Source organism: Felis catus, chromosome B1 (assembly GCF_018350175.1).
Source record: "Felis catus isolate Fca126 chromosome B1, F.catus_Fca126_mat1.0, whole genome shotgun sequence".
NCBI classification, from domain to species: Eukaryota; Metazoa; Chordata; class Mammalia; order Carnivora; family Felidae; genus Felis; species Felis catus.
Window position 1 is genome coordinate 93,508,297 of NC_058371.1, and position 20,876 is coordinate 93,529,172.

A 20,876-nucleotide genomic window follows, 5' to 3' on the forward strand; every position below is an offset into this window, starting at 1 on the left:
TATCGATAGGTTTAGTGAAAACCATTCTTACTACTAAAATTTTCTCCAAAACTCCAATATCAGTACAATATGTTTTTAATTATCCTCTTTTTCCAAAACACAGTTATGTAACACATAAAACCTTTTCTCAAAGATCAGCTTAAGGCACAAGAGGGTGCTGAGAGGATGTGGGAGGGTCCCGTGTATATAGGTGCTATTTTCACTTTCAGCTCTTCTTCAGAGCATAGCCATAAACACAGTTGGTGTTTTGTTTTGTTTTGTTTTGTTTTGTTTTGTTTTGTTTTGTTTTGTTTGTTCCTCCCCCCTCCCCGCCACCGGAATAAAAAGAATAAAAATATATAGGTGGACAATAATAGCAATCAGCACATCTAGAACTCATGTCTTGATTTCTAATACTAATCTGTCATGGTCAGGAGGAGCCAAAAAACACTTAACAGATAATGAAATGTGGTAACCTGGAACAGAAAATGACACTAGATAGATTCTGAGAAAATCATAAGAAAAAATGAATTTTTGTTAATAATAATGGGTCAATATTGATTCATCAATTGTAACATCTTACTAATGTAAGATGCTAATTATACGGAAAACCAGATGTAAAATATATGGGAACTATCTATACCATCTTCACAATTCTTCTGTATATCTACAACTGTTCTTAAATAAGTCTATTGAAAAATTTAAATATAAGTATTTAATATACGGATAGGCACAGCACAGCCACTCAATATTCTATGCTTATCTCCCATATTCTACACCCTTTTGCATGATTTCTTAAATTATTATTTAAGAATAAATAGAATAATATTTAACCACTACTAAATTAGATGATTCTTGAAATATGGGACAGGAAGGGATTATATTATATTACTTTGCTAGATGATAAAAAATTCAAGGGACTAATTTCCTTCTGAAACTTTACATGTACAACTCACCAAAGGTTAAATGAAATTAAAACAATGAAAAAAAAAAAACACACAGAAAACAGCCTCAATTTTACTCTTGATTATCAGAAAAAATGTTCTGGGTTCTTATGTCTCCAGGGTAAATTCCTCTGTTTCATTCCAATTTACTGAAAGTGACTTCTACTTCTATGAATTCTTAAATATTTCATCAAAGTCATAAATTTGTAATATTTTTCAGATGAAAATGTTTTCTAATCTCAAATGAAGACTTTCGAATACCAAATTCCTCTTTCACTTCCTGCTGATGAACTGAGGTACCCATGTTTATTAAAACATGACTTGCAGACTTTGTTAAAATGGTAAAAGTGGCTTTGTGTTTACATATCCATGTTATATTAGCTCTATTTTATGCAAGGCCTAATATATGCAGAACTAAAAGAACACTGAAGGAAGAAGAGCTCATTCAATGTGTGAATTTAACATATGGTATCAGCTCCAAAAGATTTTGTGTTACTCACAATCAAAAGTGTATCAGCTTTGAAAAAAAATACATATACATACATATATATATATATATATATACACATATGCAAAATTATTTTTGTATTCAGGCTTCATTATTTCTTAACATAATAGGCACTTATTTCCGTTAATCTCATTGGTAGAGCAAAAAATGACTGACATACAAAGAGTAAAAGGCTTATGAATTTTTTGAATGTACAACTAATTTCTATTACGGTGAAGAAAATAGATTTCACAATAATTTTTGCTACCTTTAAATTTAAAAATTAGAATGTTTTCATATAGGTCTTAATAGCTGCTTTATCATTCCTATCCAAACTATTCATATGTATTTCAATTCAGTTTTGCGTAATCACATCAATCTCCTAATAATATTGTGTCCTTGAAAAAAATGGGGTAAACTATGTCAAAATGTTCTCTATAGTTATTTTGATGTTTAGTCCTTTGAACGTCAATGATTTTGTTTTCACAGAGAAGATACTACTTTCCCAATGTTAAATTCACAAAGTGATGTAAAATTTCTGTTACTTTTTTCTATCAACACAAGGGTGGTCATGTGTAGAATTCATAGGCATCTCACCTCAAGTGTAAAATGAACTATGGCACACATATAGTAAAGAATTTCAATTTTTCCTCAATGATATACTCATGATTTACAGGAAAATTACCAATTTGACAGCATCAATATAACTTTTTTATTTTCAAAGTGAAAATTAAAAAATATATTTTACTCCATGAATATTCCAATATTTTACTCAATCATCAAATTTAATGAAGTGACCACTTTAATAACTGTGTGAGGCAATTATCTAATATGTCTTACATATAATAACAATACTGAAATTGTTTTAAAAGTGCTTTTTGTACCTTTTTATAACTTCACGAAAATGATAATTCAATTCAGTATTCACACTCATGGGAATTTTTGGTAGACTATAAACTATTTTATTGCAAGAGTAGTCACCTCTGTATTTAGCACTGTGCTTGCACACGGTATTTGTTAATCAAATAAATATTGCATTGTTAGATGAATGAGTGATACATCAAATTATAGGTTGGCAGACAGTTGATCACGATGGAATTGAAAAACTGATTCTTCATATTTATGTTTTTCAAGCCTTCTTACCTTCTAGATGGGGTAAAACTCAATTTTACCTAAAGATCGTTTCCACCTTGGTATTTATAATAGCAAAAATATTTATTCAATTCATCTTATGACTTCCTCTCTGTAGACAAATTATTTAAATATAAACTTTACGGTCTCACATGCTATAGAATGGAAAACGTGCTATCGCTTGAGAATGAAGCCCTAAGTAGCAGCTGCTGGAATAGAGCAATGTACAGGGAATTAGGAACTTGGGGACCACAGGCCAGGTTAAAGGCATTGGAGAAATTAAATTTTGGAAGATTGAAATTCTGCAAGGTATAGAAAGAATGCACTCCTTTTTGAAAATGGTATTCGACATTTTCTCATGGAAAGCTAAAAGCATTTTGCTGTTTCTGTTGTTTTGTTTTGCTTTTCCAACTAGAATGTTTCCTATCTCTGGAACTTACATCACTGAAGTTTACAAAACTGTATGACACAGAGAACAAATACTTGTGGTTATTTGTAATTCCTATAATTGTGAGCTGGAATTTTTAAAATTTGTGTAAACAAAGAGAAAGTTAAAAAAAATCAACTAAAGTGAAACTGGATTCAAGTCGTGGCAAAGACTTTGATGGGACAGTGCCCATAATGTTACCCATTTCTTTTTTTTTAATTTTTTTTTTAATCTTTATTTATTTTTGAGAGCGAGACAAAGTGTGAGCAGGGGAGGAGCAGAGAGAGAGGGAGACACAGAATGTGAAGCAGCCTCCAGGCCCCGAGCTGTCAACACAGAGCCTGACACAGGGCTTGAACTCACGAACCGTGAGATCATGACCTGAGCTGAAGTCGGACGCTCAACTGACTGAGCCACCCAGGCGCCCCATTACCCATTTCTTTTTATAAAAAGCTATTATTTTATTGTGTCATAACAGTGTTTTATTTTACATATTTGAAGGTTGTATGGGTATTAAAATGTACTATAAATTTGTGGTCCATGTGTTTTGCACTGTCATTAAATAAATCTCAGATGCCACATGTTTGGATAAAATTTCTTCAGAATATTTCAGCCCTCCATATTTGCACAAAATACTTCCTGTATTCTGAATGCCTTATCTGTCACATAAGACTAGCTAAAATATCACAATTCCATAGCCATCCTCATGTCTATTTGGCTTTGGATCCCTTCAATATGAATCTGTTTCCCCTAATGAGTTATTAGGTGATTAGCACATGCTCAATATATGTTTTTTAATGACTAATCTTTCCTTCTATTTTTAGTTACTCTCCAATAACATTGGTGCCTCATCATTATTTCTAAAAAACAAAGCATGAAACTTACAGATATAATTAATTACTTGTCTGCCTGTAATAACATACAGACTGCACGAAGAATATCTGATTGCATTATTAGAAGTACAATTTATAAGCCAGATTCAAACAAAGCCTATGAGATTTTGGTTAGCCTATGTACCTCTTTGGTCTCAGAATTTATTTTTTCCATTTGTGTGAAACAAAAAAGAAATATTTTGGACTAAATCATTGTTACCAAAAATGTGTGTTCTATACTTATGTGAGATATTAATAGAAATTGTGCAAAAATTTCAAAAAAAAAAGTTAGAGAGGGAGGGAGCCAAACCATAAGAGACTCTTAAAAACTGAGAATAAACTGAGGGTTGATGGGGGGTGGGTGGGAGGGAGGATGGGTGATGGGTATTGAGGAGGGCACCTGTTGGGAGGAGCACTGGGTGTTGCATGGAAACCAATTTGACAATAAATTTCATATTAAAAAAATAAATAAACTTCCTTTAAAAGAAAAGAAAAACTGTATTTTCTGACTAACATTATTGGAATACACTGGGTTGAATTAGTAAAGACAGAGTTCTTAGTTATGATGCTGACACTATGGAAGGATAAAAGGCTATTTGAGTAAAATCTAACACCAACTGCCGGACATACTAATGAAGCCATACTCGACCTTCTAATGGGTCCAATCAGCTTCATGAGGAGAAACCAGAAGGGAAAACAAAGAACCAAATCATAAATCATCAACAATAATCGTATATTATTTAGGATATCAAGTTTTCAATGTTTTGTTGAAACATTGAAACAAACTATAATAGGTAAACAAACTTTATTTCTTATGAAGTGCTAACAGATATCCGAAATGCGTTATGTACATTAACTTACTTATTCCTCATAATAACCCCCAAAAGAAGTATTATATTTTTATTCCTATTTTAAATATGAGAAAAGAAGGCATGATAAGGTTATAACTTGCCAAAGATCTTTAAATTAGTAAGTGGCAGAACCAGGATTCAAAATCAGTAAGTATATCTCTAGCATTCTCTCTAAACTCCTATAATTCTATTTCTATTAATATAAAAAATCATTTTACTTTTCTTTTCAAACCCTTATTGGGAAATCAGAACGATTCCAATCAGTATCACTGAAAAAACTCAGTATCGTTAATGAATCTTCAAAAAAAAGTTACTATTCCTTTCAAGTCAACAAATTTAAATTTTTTTTCAACGTTTTTTATTTATTTTTGGGACAGAGAGAGACAGAGCATGAACGGGGGAGGGGCAGAGAGAGAGGGAGACACAGAATGGGAAACAGGCTCCAGGCTCCGAGCCATCAGCCCAGAGCCTGACGCGGGGCTTGAACTCACGGACCGCGAGCTCGTGACCTGACTGAAGTCGGACGCCCAACCGACTGCGCCACCCAGGCGCCCCTCAAGTCAACAAATTTAAATGTAATTTTGGTGTAACGTGGTTACATTCTTAATTATAAATGTATTATAATTATAAATAGATATTTTCTAAAAGTTAAAATGTACTTTTGTTTATATAACAATAGAAAAATACATCTAAATTAACTTATCAGAATTTGATGAAATTTAATTACCACATTCAGTAACCAAGAAATTCTTGTATTAATATTAAAATCTTTTGGGCTTTGATTAGATTACTCATTCTGTCATAGTTATTCCACTAGTAAGTCAAAATATAATAATGATGACCAGTAATTGAGGGCTTACTTACATGCCAAGCCTTTGCAAAATATTGTGCATGATATCATGCTTCATTGAGCCTTCAGCACAAGCCAAGGAGGTAAAGAAAATAACAGTTACATTTCACTTATAAGGTAACTAGGGTTAAAATAAGTTATATGAATTACCCAAGGTTAAAACACCTGTTAATCTGTTTCCCCCTCCTGTACAACCACACACTGCCCAATATTACAGTATATAGTTCCTTTCCGTGTCTAACGAAAGTAAGAGCTTTAATTTATGAACGTTTTCCCTTTCAATGTCTTCTGGAGGACAATCTACATCATTACTTACTCATATAGTTACCCAGGAAAATAGGCGTTAAAAGGAAGGAACAAAGATTTTGAAAAATTGTGTAACTTACCTAAGACTAAAGAGCTAGCAGGTAGCAGAACTGATATCTGTTGTGTTATACATTAGCTCTTTAGTCTTAGATAAATTTATATGTATATAAATGGTATACATATGTATATAAATGGTACCTGTGTGTATATATACAATTCTGTATAACTTGAAAGTGACATACCATTCTTTTAATAATTATATGTAATGTTACCTATGAGTTTCCTCATTCGTAGCCAAAAACATCAAATTGATGTTTTCCTTTTTACCTTTTTCCATGAAAAAACATGTTTTACGTTTGATGATTCTGTTCCCTTTTTTTAATTCAATGCCAATTCATATATACTTACCAAATAAGAATTTCACAATGGGAACCTTATCTTTTCTTTTATCAGTACTTAAATTGAGGCACACAATGTAAATATTCAGTAATATCGTTAGTAATTATTTTTGTCTTCTTTGTATTATAGTCAATTTTTAAAATGTTTTGCCACCCAGGTTGTAAAATATTTGTGGCAAAGATTGTGTCTTTTGTGTCTATTATGCATTGTGTATAGTCAAATTTTGCACATAACTATCAAATGAATGCATGCTCACTAAAGAGAACTGAAATTTTTGGGAGTTAATTGAAAGATTAGAAAGAGTTAGAAAAAAAGGATTTAATTTGGCCAACATCTTGAAACTGTCAACAGATTAGTCTCAACCAAAGCTGGGAAAGCAATGATATGTTGTACTATACTGAATTGTCACACATATTGTTTATTTAAATCTGAGTCTTAAAAGCAGTTTAACTTAAGTAAAAACAAATCCTCCTGACATGCCTTTGAGCATTTTGAGATTTAATGATGCCTAGCACAGCAGTGTAATTAACAGTACCCATGATATATAGCAATGCTATGTTTTCTAGTGCTATAAACAGAAGGTTTATGCCAGATTGCTTGTTAAGGTACACACGGTATCAAAGTATACCAGATGAAACAATCCCCTAGTAACCATGTAATGAGGTAAAGACATCTGTAACATAATTCTAGAACTTTGAATGTGAAGATTGAAAGTCTTTGTAATGGTACAGATGGAATTATCTCCATCCCCATGGACACTCTGACTGGAAATAGATAAGCCCACAGTCATAATAGACCACTAAGAGATAAACTGCGTTTACCCTCAACAACAAGAAAAAATAACACCCTCAAGGTTAATGCTAAATATTAACTGTAAATGAGTATCACAGTATCAAAGTGAAATATAAAGATTTCTTAGAGCATGAATAAAATACACATTGAGAGACATTACAATGATTGTAAAACACCAATTTGACGGATAATTTTTATTGAAGTATAATTGACATACAGTATCCTATTAGTTTCAGGGGTACCTCATAGTGATTCTGTATTTGTACATACTATGAGATGATCCCCATGATAAGTTTTAGTTAGCATCTGTCACCATAACAGTTATTACAGTATTATTGACTATATCCCCTATGCTGTATATTATATCCCCATGACTGATTTATTTTATAACCACAAGTCTGTACCTCTTAATTCTCTTCACTTATTTCTCCCACCTCTTAACCCCTCCTCTCTTTGGTAACCAACAGTTTGTTTCCTGTATTATGAGTGTCTGTTTTGTTTTGTTTGTTCACTTGGGTTTTTTGTTGTTGTTTTAGATTCTACATACAAGTGAAATCATATGGTATTTGCCTTTCTCTGCCTGACTTATTTGATGGGCATAATACCCACTAGGTCCATCCATGCTGTTGCAAATGGCAAGATTTCATTATTTTTTATGGCTGAGTGACACTCCATTATAGATAGGTATGGATATAGATATAGATATAGATATAGATATAGATATAGATATAGATATAGATAGATATAGTAAATGTAGATATAGATGATATAGGTATAGATATATAGATATAGATAGATATAGACATAGATACAGATATAGATGATATAGACAGATATAGATGATACAGATAGGTATAGATATAGATATACAGATATAGATAGATACAGATATAAATGATATAGATATACCACATCTTCTTTATCTATCAGTGGGCACTTAGGTTGCTTCCATGTTTTGCCGATTATAAACAACACTGCATGGGGTGCCTGGGTGGCTCAGTTGGTTGAGCCTCTGACTCTGGCTCAGGTCATGATCTCATGTTCTGTGAGTTTGAGCCCCCATTGGGCCCTGTGTTGACAGCTCAGAGTCTGGAGCCTGCTGCAGATTCTGTATCTCCCTCTCTCTCTGCCCCCTCCCCCGTTCATGCTTTGTCTCTCTCTGTCTCAAAAAAAATAACATTAAAAAAAATTTTAAGTAAACAACGCTACAGTGAGCATAGGGGTGCATATATTTCTTAAAATTGATGTTTTTGTCTTCTTTAGATAAATATTCAGATAAATTTTCGTAATGGCTGGGCCAATTTACATTTCCACCAACCTGACCATGGATGCTGAAGAGTACAAAAGTGGCCAAGTAGAAACTCCACCTAGGAAAGGACAGCACCAAAAGGGCTAATGAGTTAGAAAAAAAAGTGGTCAAGTTCATTAATTAAAGATTCTGGAGAAGTCAAAATATTATTGGAGTGTGAAAACTGGAAAGAAGACAAAGGGTAAATTTATTAGAAAGGTAAGTGTAAATTCAGATCAGGTGTTTGAAATTGAGACTTTTATGATGTCACAATTATTGATAACCCCAAACCTAGAATATAATAATAGGAGTTTCTGACTAAATGATTTGGAGTAACAAGCTGTTATTACTAAAGACTTTAAAGACTGGTCATGGGTGTCCATGCCCTCCAAACAAATACCCATAGGAACACACTTATAGTTGACCAAGTTGGAATTTTACACATTGTGGTGAGGTAGAACACAAACGATGGGAAAACTTAGGTCATTTCAGTAAGATGTTAGAAAACGTCAGGGGTTTGGTTGAGTGACCTTTGAGAGGGTTTGTGTAACAAGACTTTGCTCTGGTTTGGATGCTATCATGAAGCAGGAATAATTCCATGATTGAATATTTTAATATATCTTACTATTCCAAGGATAAAATTGTAATTGGTAAAAAAGCAACAATTCCTCATATTAGGCAAGATAGGAGATGTTTCGTCATTTTTGTGGTTTGGAAAATATTCATTTTTGTTTACTATAATCAGACATAATTGTGGTGTAGACTTGATTTTTTCCCCTAATTTACCTTGATCACAGATTGGCCTTGTCTGTTGTTGATACTTGTAGTCAGTAGGAGAATACCCAGGTCTCGCTGTGAGAGTCAAGCAGCTTCTGTCAATAACAAATCACAGCTGATAGTAAGTAACAGGCTAGCTCCTGGATGATATAGTCTGCCTTTGTCTTTCTCAGTGTGTTGTATGAATGGATGTCCCTTAAAATAATTATTGAAGTCGTTATGAAAAGAGAAAGATCTAAATGAAACATTTAGAAGGGCAAGAATGACAAGTTGATATATTGATGCAAAAAATTAGAGCTTTAGATGGTGCAGTTTGGTGCCATATGCTTCAAAAGGGCTGAGCTTTTTTTGAGAAAGGACCGGGAGAAATAAACTCGAAGCAGCAATGAAAAGCAAAAAGGACAATATCCTCACCTCTAGAATTTATGTAATGTATGAAAGATAGAGAGAAATAGACTAATTATTTGAGAAATATAAATGATGTCTACAGGATCATAACAGATTTGATTTCATAAGGAAGTTGTGGCAGATAATGTTTGGTGGCTAACCCTACAGTCATTCTACTCTGTCTTATCATTTTCCCTCTACCCATAATTAAAACAGTATCCCTTAAAAATACTACCAGAGTCCTAGCTTTGACCAGTAAGATAAGGATGGATCATTGGAGAGCTTTTGTTTTCCTGCTCACATAGGCAGACCCAGCCTTCCTACGACCTTCAGAAAGTACCAGATGCTTTCAGTTACATCAGCCATCCTCCATTTAAGAGGCAAGGCAAAAACACGAGGACAGAAAATCAGTATGCTGACAATGGCAAAACAGAAGTACTGAAACGGAACCAAAGCTAGCAACTGTCTGGACTTAGGTTATGTCCATGGAAAAATGTGACCAAAAAAGGAAAAAAAAACAAAAACAAAACTATTACCATATTGTCAAGCCACTTCACCAGGTATCTACTATTTATAGATAAAAGTGGCCAGAGGTAAATGAAACAAAAACATTCTGAAAACAAATTGAAAACTATTAGGTCAGACTGAAAAATTGTAGGTGGTACAACAGAAACGCTTGTTTAGTGGTTATTGACTCAGACCAGACTAATGGAGAAGAGTCCCAGTGATGATGTCTAGCTTGGCAGGCTTCACCTACTGGTGGTGTCCAAATGATTAATTGGTTCAGAGAAACTCCAATTCTAAAAATAATCTTTTTTGGATAAGTAGTTACTTAAGCATCTTTTGGTAGAAAGGAAAACAATGACTCGGTGAGTGGGTGGTATGGATATGAAATGAGAAAGGAGACTTACCCAAAGAAATGGGAGCTCTGGGCATCTCAGTCAAGAGCTAATTTCAGCCTCTCACCAATTTTTTTTTCTTTTCTGTCCTTTTTCTTTTCTTTCCTTTTCTTTTCTTTTTCTTTCTTTTTTTTTTCAGATGGAGAGCGGAGAGGTCCTCTAGACACTATAGACTAACTTAATTTTAACTGATTTTGTCCATTTCAATGATACAAACTGATTTTCTGTCAGTCATGATAATCAGAGTAATAAATTTTATGCCCACAAAATGTCAGGTTTGTTAATCTCTTTGCATTTTGTGTACTAACCTTAAAATCTATGAAGCCAATTTGTGTACATATAGACAAAAGAAGACCATACACTCTACTACTGTCCCATATACCTACTACTTTGATATGAAGGATCTGTTTCACTAGAATCAAACTACTTCAATTCACATCATGCCTAAGCAAATAACTACACACACACACACACACATATGTATATACATATATATACCTATATATGTATATACATATGTATATACATGTATATTCTGAAACACTCTCCAAGGAGATGGATAACATCTGTGCAGTATTTTAATATTTTATTTTACTTTGGATTGATTTACACCCTAAGAACTACAGCTCAATAAAAGAAAAGAATAACAATCATGCTGTGCACTAAGCTTTTAATGATTTATTATCAGTGTATATAACCATTTTCATTTTCCTATATAATTATTTTATTATTAATTATAATGAGACTTTAATAGAAACTCAATTTTCCAAGTTAATTTTCTTTATAACAATCTGACAATTAATTAAAGGTCTTGTAATATTTACTGAGTTATTTTTCTTTGTTCCTTCCTTAATTCATCCCTGAAATTCTTCCTTAACTGCCTTCTAGTGCTTTCATTGCTTTCATTGTTTAATCTTGTCTTTCTTTGTCTGGTCCCCCTAATCTTCCCTTCCTTCCTAATCTTTTATTCCTTTTATTCCCCAACTTAAAAAAAATTTGAAATATAATTGACATATAATACTATATTAGTTTCAGGTGTGCAACATAATGATTCAATTACTGTTTATATTGTTTAATGACCATCACAACAAGTCTACTCAATCCGCATCACCATACATAGTTACTTTTTTTTTTTTTTTTCTTGCGATGGAAATTTCAAGATGTTTTGTCTTGGCAAATTTCAAATATGCAATACAGTATTGTTTTATTTTTAAAAATTTTTTAATGTTTATTTTCTGAGAGAAACAGAATGCAAGTGGGGGAGGGGCAGAGAGAGAGAGGGAGACACAGAATCCGGAGCAGGCTCCAGGCTCTAAGCAATCAGCACAGAGCCCGACACAGGGCTCAAACTCATGAACCACCAGATCCTGACCTGCGCTAGGTCGGTCGCTTAACCGACTGAGCCACCCAGGTGCCCCTGAAATACAGTATTGTTAACTACAGTCAGTGTGCTGTACATTATATTCCTAGGACTTACATATCTTATAACTGGAAGTTATATACTTTTTGACAATTTCCCCCATTTTGCTTACTCCACAACTCTGCCTTTGGAGACCACCAGCCTGTTCTCTGTATCTTATGAGCTATCAGCTTCCTGATTTTTTGAAAGAGAATTTATTGTAGTTTAGAGTGTTTTTGTTTCATATTTTTTCAAAGATATAAAATAACTACCTTCCACATTTCATGTGTAATATGATTACAAATTAATATTTGCTGATGCTTTAAACTTAAATATATGCAGACAGAAATAGAAATCATTGACATAATCTGTTTTAGAACTCTAAGAACTGACCATACAACTTATGCTACAATATTAATTTTCAGATAACTGTCTATCACTATATATTTTATTTAGTGATCTCTTGTAAGTTGTTAACTTTATAATCTTAGGACAGTAACATGCTAGCTATAAAAACAACACATTTATTTTCATGGGCAAAACTTCTAAGAAAGTCAAAAGATACTCAAATGTCTAAGTTTGTTAAAGAATGCCAAATTCTTTTCAAAACAGGATGATTTAATTTACTGTCCCAGAAAACAAAAATAAATATCATCATTTCTCTGTGCCCTCAACAATCCTGAAGCATATAAAATGTTGTTTATTGACAATATTATAGTTATAAAATTTTATCTTATTGTATTAAATATCACTCCCTTGACTTCCAGCAGGGCTAAAAAATTTTATACATTTATCACTCCACTAAAATCCTATTCTGTGAAATGCACATTTGTATTTCTGCATATTGATTTATTGTGCTTGTTTTGCTTGTTTTGCTCTTATGAATTATTAGCATCGCTGTGCATATTTTAAATGACATTTTGGTAATATTTTCTCCAAGCTTGTCATATATTTTTTGATTTTGTTGATTCTCTTTGCAAACTGTGGCCATACAGATTTTTTTTTTTTTACACATTTCTATGCTGCAGAATGTCTTAACTTTATCATTGTGACTGGTCTCCCCAACACTAAAATATAGATATGGATATAGATTAGATTTTACCTTTATCTTGATCCTTCTATTTTTAATATTTAATGGTAACATAATGGTTAACGATGTGGATTTAGAATCTGGGTAGCTCAGTTCAAATTTCAATTCTACCACTTAGCAGCTGTGTAACATTGGGCAAGATATTAATCTCTTTGTGAAGATAATAAAATGAAGATAATAATACTCCCCATGTCATGAAGCTGGGAAGATTAAATATGTTGTTTAAAGGAATGTAGGGTGGGGCGCCTGGGTGGCGCAGTCGGTTAAGCGTCCAACTTCAGCCCCGTCACGATCTCGCGGTCTGTGAGTTCGAGCCCCGCGTCAGGCTCTGGGCTGATAGCTCGGAGCCTGGAGCCTGTTTCCCATTCTGTGTCTCCCTCTCTCTCTGCCCCTCGCCCGTTCATGCTCTGTCTCTCTCTGTCCCCCAAAAAATAAATAAACGTTGAAAAAAAATTAAAAACAAAGGAATGTAGGGTAATTGTATACAGTAAAAAGTTAGCCATTATTTAAATCATCAATAACTTATTTATTTATAATATTTCATCTTTATTTTGCCAAAAGCCAATATAAAAAACCATATTACATATTTAAAAAATTAGCTGATTGCTGTCAACATCACAGATGCGACAGAAACGTCCATTAAAGAAATTTTACACAGTACTATTTAAAGTTTTGACTTGAAGAGAAAAAGTGGTATGAACCTTTACAATATCTAGCAAAATTGTCTTTATGGGCCTACCTTGTTTTCTTGGATTCACAGACATCGCATTTTTTACAAACTGAAGGCTTGTGGCAACCTTAGGTCAAGTCTATTGGTGCCATTTTTCCAATAGCATTTGCCCACTTCATGTCTCTATGTCATTTTAGTAATTCCTACAATATTTAAAATTTTTTCATTATCATTATGTTTGTCATGGTGATCTGTAATCAGTGATTATGACTCTCTGGAAGCTCATATAATAGCATTTTAGAATAAAATATTTTTAATTAAGGTATATACATATTTTTTAGACAAAAATGCTATTTTATATGGCTAATTTGACTACAGTATTGGGCAAGTAAAACTTTTTTTAAGTTTATGTATTTATTTTGAGAGAGAGAGAGAGAAAGAAAAAGAGGGAGAGAGAAAGGGGGAGAGAGAATCCCAAGCAAGTTCCGTGCTATCAGTACAGAGCCCAACACAGAGCTCTATCTCACAAACCATGAGATCATGAACTTAACTAAAATCCAGAGTCAGACACTGAGCCACTCAGGAGTCCCTGAGTAAACATAACTTTTTTATGCACTGGAAAACCAAAAAAAATCATGTTATTGTGATATTTACTTTATTGCTGTGGCCTGCAACCGAACCCTAGTATCTCTTAGGTATGACTGTATTCTGATTCACATAATTTACAATAAAATAAAAATGATAACACTTTAGGTACAAGGCAAATACTTGTAAAGGTTTATTAATTTAAATTCCATGTATGTACAATTTACTTTATATACAGTTGAGCCTAGAACAACATGGGTTGAACTTCACGGATTCACTTATACATATATCTTTTTTGTTTCAATACAGTATAGTACCACAAATGTATTTTCTTTTCCTTACGATTTTCTTAAAATATTATTTCTCTATGTCACTTTATTGTAAGAATACAGTATATAATACGTACAGCATACAAAATATATGTTAATAGACTATTTATGTCATGGATAAGGTTTATAATCAATAGTAGGCTACTAGTGGTTGAATTTTTGAAGAGTCAGTAGTTATATGGGGATTTTTGCCTATGAAGGGAGTCAGTTCTTCTAATCCCCACATTGTTCAAGAGTCAAGAGTCAATTCTCAACACACACACGCACACATACACACACACATGTATATATATATATATATATATATATATATATATACCTATATACATATGTATACATATATATATAGTTTTAGAAACTATATATATATAGTGTATATATATACACACACACACACACATATATATATAGTTTTGACTTTGTAAAATAAATTGGTGACTTGTTTATTTTATTGGCTTTATTTTGATTCATAACAAATGACCACAAAGTTATCATTTGAAACAACACCCATCTATTATGTAAGTTTCTGTTGGGTCGCTCACCAGCCTTCAAATTCTGGTGTTGGCCAGGCCTACAATTTCACCAGAGGCTTGAGTTCCTCTTCAAAGCTCATTAAAGCTCTTGGCAGAATTTATTATCTTGAGGTTATAGAGCTGAGGTCACAATTTTTTGGCTGGCTGTCAATTTGGGACTATTCTGAGCTACTAGAAGCTGCCCACAGTTCCTGTCGTGAATACCTCTCCACAACAGGGTAATTTGCTTCTCCAAGGTCAACAGGAGGTAGCTTCAAATCTCTGTTCCTTTTTCGATCTCTATCCCTTAGATGCTCCACTAAAGGACTCAGAGGATGAGTCAAATTATAAGTACTATGTATTATATAGGGCTTCTACTCAAGCATGTGAGACCATTTTAAAATTCTGCCTATAGCATTCATTTTCTTCGTTGGTATACAATGAATAACTTTGACATTCTCTATCCCTGTCATCTATATTGTTAACATTATTGGCATAAAATTATTCTGTTTTAATTATCCTTAGTTTTTCTCAATTATGTTAAATTCTACAAATAATCTACTGATGTCCTCTTTTACATTTCCAGCATCATTTATTTCTTTTGCTTTTTAAAATGTTTGATTTTTCCGGAGATACATTGTTTGCCTTTTCAGAGAACCAGTATCTGTTGATGCTTGTTAGTTTAGTCCTATTGAGAATCATAGATGCATTTTTGTAATTTTTCATTTCATCCTTCCAATTTCTTTTTTTTTTCCTATTTAAATTCATCATCATGCCACACTTTGTATTGTTGACTTTGTCAGGAGTTCAGCCAAGCTGAAAACACAAAACTGAGCTCTCAGGTATCAGGGCAATCAATTAAAACAAACTCCAAAGGAAAGTAACAATACAGCACAGTTACTGCAATAGTTTAAGCAAGAGATTAAACCAAATAAAGTTCTGACTCCCTCCTGTTTTCCTACTTTATTTTCTCCCGTGGAACAGCATGCCAGTCAAAGGTAGGTAGGTCAGCATAAATGTGAGAGCCATCTCACTGCCAAGAAAAGCTGAACAAAAAACTTTAAGGACCAGGGGTGATGAGGAGAAGGAGCAGACCAAGAAAAAGGGGGAAACCTGGGAGTGGAAAGTACTGAGTTCTAAGTCATGTTGGGAAAAACTATCTTTAAGGTGTCCCCTAAGCCCCCCATAAGAGGACCTTTGCAGAGGTGCCAAGAAGAGCTCACACAAGGCCTCAGGTAAAGAGACAGAAGAATGAGGGTGTCTGGGCTAGGTGCCCTAGAACATGGAAGCACAGGTTAGTCCTTGACTACAACTCTCTCGTAGGCAGCAAGACACTGGCTGTGCCTCCGGTTTGGTGTGGGGTGGGCAGCTGTCCCCTGTGAAACCTACCAAGTTAGGTCTTTACAGTTGCCAATGATTGGGCCTGGTAAATCACACATGGATTTTTGTATCCAAGAGACAGGTTATATATTGCCTACTTACGGTGTAAGAAAATTTTATTTCAATAGAAATTTATAGGGGCATCTGGGTGGCTGAGTTGGTTAAGTATCTGACTCTTGGGTTTTGCTCGTGTCATGATATCATAGTTCATGGGCTCAAGCCCCAACTCAGGGTGTCAGCAGGGAGCTTGGGATTCTCTCTCTCCTGCTCTTTCTCTAAATAAATAGATAGATAGATAATTAAATACACTTTTAAAAAATAATAGAAATGTATAAGTAATATAAAAACGTTTAATATAATATATTGGTACTTTGTGATGTATACTTCGATATATTATGTTTTAAGATGTTAACTTGAAAAGTTGAAAATTAAGCAGTGTTGTTTTATTCTTCTTCTAACCCTGCCCCAATTTCCAAATACATACCACACATGTATGTGTCTTTGAGCACTGAAGATTTTTTTTTTTTTCCCAGCAGGTTGCCAATGACTTGCAACTTCTGGATCAAAATAATGTAGAGTCAACTTGGAATCATTCTGCCTTAAACAGATATGCTGAATGACAGAATATAAAAAGCAAACAAACAACAACAAAACAGGATGAGTTCTATCACAAGATAATGATATTTGAAAAGTGGATTATGTAATAGAGGAACAAAATACTGGGCAGAGTTAAAACTGAAGGTTTATTGGGATTCAATCAACAGAACAAAGTTAGTGAAAGTTAGGAGATTTGTTGTTTTGTTTTGTTTTGTTTTGTTTGAGAGAGAGAGACAGACAGACAGACAGACAGAGCATGAGCAAGGGAGGGGCAGAGAGAGAGGGAGACACAGGCTCCAGGCTCTGAGCTGTCAGCACAGAGCCTGACAAGGGGCTTGAACCAATGAAGCGTGAGATCATGACCTGAGCCAAAATCAGGCACTCAATGGACTGAGCCACCAAGCAGCCCAGGAGATTTGTTCTTGAGAGAAAAAGGAGATTTAACCTCTTTTTTAAAATTGAAACTTATTTGGCATATAACATTGTGTAAATTTAATGTGTACAACATGTTAATTTGATACATTTATATACAGTAAAGTGATTGTCATTGTAATGATAATAAGCACCTCTATCACATTACATAATTATCATTTCTTTTTAGTGGTTGAAATAATTAAGTTCTAGTCTCTTAGCAAGTTTGATGATTATAATACAGTGTTGTTGTCTATTTCACTATACTGTGCATTAGATCTCTAGAGTTTCCACTTATATACCAAAGGAGAATGAAAACAAGGATATCTAGAAAATATGTGCACTCCTGTGTTTATTGCACCAATATTCACAGTAGCCAAAAAGAGCTCATAGACAGATCAATCGATAAAGAAGATTGGCCATTTGTGACAACAAGGACCTTGAGGATTTATGCTAAGTATGAGAAGTCAGAAAAAGATGACTCTATGATATCATTTCCAAGTGGAATCTAAAAAAAACTAAACTCATTAAAAACAAATAAGATGGCGGTTACCAAGCGCTGGAGTGTGGAGGGATAGGGCAGATATTGTTTAAGGGTACAAACTTGCAACAAGTAGTAAATAAGCCCTAGGGTTTTAGCTTCAAGCTACACCCTGAAGCCAGAGCTGGAGAGACTTCTATACTTGAGGGTATCTATAGTTAACTAAACATTGTTGTGATATAGAATTATTAATTTTGTACAATGTATATTTCTTCTCCTTGAATTTAAGACAAAAGAATAGAAGTTTTCTAAAGTCATCACCTGGAATAATTTTTTATTTTAATTTTTAAACAATGATGTACTTAAGAATGAGTTGGTGATAACCACCCTTGTATCATTTGATCAGTGGGAATGGATGGGCCTTGAAAACCTTGGACTATTCGTTTCTAATTATCAGGCTAAACTTTCTGGTGTGTAAGTCCTCAGGGGACACTTTCTGAAAAAATTCCCAGCTCCCAAGCTTGACAAACATTTTGTAATTTAGAGTCCTAACCACCTTGTTTACCCCGATGGAGAGGGTCTCTTCTCTACCCTTCCCAGTTCCTAATGGCCACCATGAAAACCCTACTCAGTTTCATGTAATTGGTCTTATTTTTTAAATAACTCTCAAGCCTCCATTTATTTTTAAATTAAATTTGGCTTATTACACATGCAAAAATAATATATTTTAAGGTGGGCATGACTATTGTGTTGCACGTACTTGATTATAATCCTTTAGTGAGATAACATTTGAGGGTGTGTATTGAGGGGTAGGGAAAGCTTCATGGGAAATAGGAAAAGAAGTTCTAAATCATTTCAATCCAGTCTTAAGGATTCAAACATATTTAGAAAATTTTAATGTAATTGCTTCAAAAGTAAACTAATAAAAGTTAAAATATAAATTTAACATGGTTTAAAAGTACAACTAATTAAGTTGAATTTTGTAATTTTATAAGCTCCTCTAAAATGTATAAAGGTCTTGAGTATTACATATTTTTATATTTTATTATGTACAGAACATGAGAAGTTTAAACCTGCTATAACTAATTTATTTATTATGGTTTTATGTTATGACGTTTCCTCCTTCCTTGTTCTTTTAAAGAAGCTCTGAAGGAGATAAACTTGATTTATAACAGATTATTGGAGTAAACAGAAATATCATTTACACATTGTAGCAGTCAAGCATTAAAAGCATACAATACAATAATAATAAATTCTTCATATTAACTTGCCTCGAAAAACTGAAAAATGTATTATAAGTGTCATTTAAGAACCAATAATTCCATGTTCTTTGGAATTTATGTAACTACCACTATTTACTACTGTTTTAAACTATTTTTAATATTTCAGCTTCCTATTCATACCACTCCAAATAAAGTGAAAATTTGAAAGGCATAGAAAAGCCAAATGCTCTCAAAAATCATAAAATAAAAACTTAGCAACAATCTGATTGAGACTAAACAGTAGACTTTTTCCTTTTACTTGTTAATATTTTATGTCAATACTACTGTTTCTGAAATTATTCTCTCCTCAAACAAATCCATTTTGATAAAAAAAGTAAAATTTCATGATATATTCTTGAAATTTAAACAGTTATGTCTTTCACATGGTTCATGAAAATTTGTAGTAGACAGAATAATATTCTTCCTCCTAGGGTCCATGTCCTAATTATCAGAACCAGGTTGAAATTTCTGTCATGATAGATTAGTTTGTGTTTTTAGAATTTAACATACATGAAATCTTATAATATGTACTTTTTCTTGTGTGCACTTCTTTCACTCAATTTAATGATTTTGAGATTTATTCACATACTAATAGTACTTTCATTATATTGCCAAGGAGTAGCCCATGTATAGGTATGTCACATTTTTTTATCCTTTTTTTTTTTGGCGGACATTTGGCCTCTGTCCATATTTTAGCTATTACAAAAAAATCCATTACACAGATTCATATGCGGGTTTTTGTATGAATACGCTTTAATTTCTTTTGTATAAATATTTAAGTAAGAAATGGCTGGGCTATATGCTAGACATATATACAAATTTTTTAATAATCTGTCAAAATGATTTCCAAAGTGTTGGAAGTTTCCCAACATCCTTGGCAACACGTGATATAATCGGATTGTTTATTTCTAACATTGAGCTCTTCTAACAGCTTTTGAGTAGCATATTATGGTGATTTTAATTTTCATTACTTAAAATGGTATTGAATATCAAGGATGCCTTGTTGGCTCAGCTGGTTGAGCTCCTGACTCTTGTTTTCCGCTCAGGTCAAGATCTCATGGTTCATGGGTTTAAGTCCCACTTGGGCTCTGTGCTGACAATGTGGAACATGCATGGAATTCTTTCTCTCCCTCTCTGCCTCTCCCCTACTTGTGCGTGTGTACACACACACTCTCAAAATAAATAAATAACATTTAAAAAATAAATAAAATGGTATTTAATATTGTTTCATGGTCTCATTTACACACACACACACACACACAGATTATAGATACTGGATGATTTTATACATATTGTTTGGTAAAATATGTGTCCAAATTTTTTGATTTTGTCAATTTATTTGTAAGTGGTTTGTTTGAGTTTCTTTTAATGAGTTTTGAGACTTCTTCATAAATTCTTTATGCAAAACCTTTGTTGTGTGATTTAGAAATACTTCTACCTTTTTAATTTTTTGAGGAACCTCCACACTGTTTTCCAGAGCGGCTGCACCAATTTGCATTCCCACCAAAATCGATCTACCCTATGACCCAGCAATAGGACTGCTAGGAATTTACCCAAGGGATACAGGAGTGCTGATGCATAGGGGCACTTGTACCCCAATGTTTATAGCAGCACTTTCAACAATAGCCAAATTATGGAAAGAGCCTAAATGTCCATCAACGGACGAATGGATAAAGAAATTGTGGTTTATGTACACAATGGAATACTACGTGGCAATGAGAAAGAATGAAATATGGCCCTTTGTAGCAATGTGGATGGAACTGGAGAGTGT